A 2,590-nucleotide genomic window follows, 5' to 3' on the forward strand; every position below is an offset into this window, starting at 1 on the left:
ATTTATTCTTATTTCGTAAAGATAAAAAAAATTAGTTTGAAAGATTACATGATTCAAACATTACATATCAAAATGATTCTTTTTTAAAAAAAAATACAAAGGACATAACAACTAATGAGAAAAACATTACATGCATTCATAAAAGAAGGATAACGGTAAATAATGTGAATATTAAAAACAAGATAATAACTTTAAAAAAATTACAACACTTAATGTGATTACCAATGATATGAAAGGAGTAACAGCTACAATATAATTCACCAGACTACTACCAAGCATATTCCAATGCTCAACTACCTTAGTCTAATCTTCTATATATCCTATGGAGAAGGGTTTAAGAAGTGTATTTGAGTATTTGGATTGGTATAAAATTATCCTTATTCACCTGTCGGTCGTAAATATCCTTTACATTCATTTTTTGATTCAAAAATATCCTCGAGGTGGACGTCAAGGATATTTTAGGACCTATAGATGGATGAAGGTTAATTTTGTATTAATTCAAATACTTGAGGGCCTACTTGAGAGGCATTTTAGGCCCTTCTCCGTGTATCCTAATACGTAACCACCATCTCTTTTATCTAGAGTCATGCCGTTAAAGATGTATCATATCTTAATTAATTATCTCTTCTCAATGTCTTCAATGTACATCTACATTTCCTTCAACTCCCCATAAATAACATTTCACAGGTCATTTATCACTTTTTTTTACCTGTCTAAATTATCTTAATTTCGCCTACTTATTCCTAATTTCTAAATATTTGTAAGAAGTAGGTTGAAACTGAAGCTTCAAGATGTATGTAATATGGACGTTTTCTTGTCTTATTAGTTTACTGTCTTTGAATGACCTTAGGACGTGCCGTTATATAGTGTTCCGTGCATTCATTCATTCATTCCCTAAAATCAATTCTTTCATCATTTCGGTTTTTAAGTACCCCATCCACTCTCTTTGTATGTCAAAAATCCAATTTTAGCTGAAAATTTGACCATATTAAATACACATTCAAACTTGTGTTGTCGATTTCATTAAATATTGTAGGATATACACAAAGTGAAAAGGTAATAATAAAAACATTGGGTTTGTGAATAGCTTTTTCGAAATGTTTTAAATGCAAATATTAGTCTTACTAGCTTAGCTAAGAGTGTGGGCAGAAAATCAGAGCACAAAGGGTGAAAGGATGCTGCAGTGCAGATGGGTTGACTCACCTTTGACTTGTATTTTTTTTCACACTACTTCCACTAATGAATGAGCTGGCTAGGGGACCACCTCATCTTCATCTCTTTAACCCCCATTAAATTACGAGAGATAAGAATTAACTAATTTTATCTCGAATCATTTTAGTGGTGCTCCATTATTTACTAATTACTATTTGTTCCGGATCATATTTTTGGTCGGAGATGCGAGAGTTTATCGATTTTTATGATTTAATTTGACCGAAGATATTGTTATTGTATTTAATCATTTATTTTGTTCATAGTCGGTGAAAATATGTTACATTTGTGATTTATCCAGCCAGAGAATAGGACAAAGAGGATGCAGCTTTTGCAGATATTGAAAGGTTACAAGTTTGAATAGAGGGGTCAAAAGTAAGTATATAATATTAACCAAAAACTGAGAAGTATTAATAGGCACGCGTTTTGTATTTCTAATTAAATTGAATTGCAGCAAATGCATGAGTCAAAACTCAAAACAAAGCACACATCAGATGGTAAGCTCTCACTTCTCAGTTCCTCCAGGCTCCAGCTGTTCACTATCTTTAATAGTACAACATGCCAATAACTTTACCACACGTCAATTCTTTATTTAGTTATAAAGTTTTAGACAACTTATTGGATAAATAATTAGTATATTTGGGACCTCAACATTCGATAAGACAGAATCTATTCTGATACTATGTTAAATTACATTTTAATTAAATTTAACTCATATTTTAAAAACTGGCTCAAAAAAGGATAATTACTCAACATTAACTCTAGACTTTTGTCATTTATATAAAATATTTTGAGAAATTTAATACATTGACTGTGTATTGTTTTGTGATCGTTTATGAATCTAGCTCTTGGCCCTTGTAAATTTTTACATGTGTCCTCTTTATCAGATTTATTTTATTTTCACTAATGATCATTGAATTAAGAATATATAACACAATATATTTTATTCGAGAATATGTTGATTCATTCTCAAAGATAGATTGAATTAAATTTACTCAATATGCTATTATTTATAATGTAGTTATTCAAAAATTATATATAAGAGTTATATAAATTGCAATTTTTCTCATTTTAACTAATGACAATATAAATTTCAAAATTATAGTCAAATTTCACATGATTTAACTCATGCCAAGGATTTTAGCTAAGTCGAACATTTTAAAGAATAGTAGGCCAATCGAGTTGTTCCTATTTATCGAAGATTGTGGACAAGACCTCTCATGAAAACATTAATGGAAATGTTATTTCCATAATAAACGCTACTTATATGGAATTAACTTGCACAAATCTATTTATGTAAATGGATATTATATGATAGACAACAACTTGTTCAAATGTGGGTAGTTTTTGTCCATTTAGATAAATTACTAATTAAATTGAA

The 2,590-nt window shown here is 29.5% G+C and overlaps 1 long non-coding RNA gene across 1 annotated transcript; it reads left to right on the forward strand.

Moving 5' to 3' along the window:
- The first annotated feature begins 261 nt into the window (after window positions 1-261).
- On the forward strand, window positions 262-1,915 carry LOC138342323 (uncharacterized). Its single transcript, XR_011215161.1, has 2 exons — window positions 262-1,056; window positions 1,511-1,915. It is a non-coding gene; the product is annotated as an uncharacterized lncRNA (long non-coding RNA).
- The last annotated feature ends 675 nt before the right edge of the window (window positions 1,916-2,590 follow it).

The sequence above is a fragment of the Solanum lycopersicum genome, chromosome 2 (assembly GCF_036512215.1).
Source record: "Solanum lycopersicum chromosome 2, SLM_r2.1".
In the NCBI taxonomy this organism is placed as follows: domain Eukaryota; kingdom Viridiplantae; phylum Streptophyta; class Magnoliopsida; order Solanales; family Solanaceae; genus Solanum; species Solanum lycopersicum.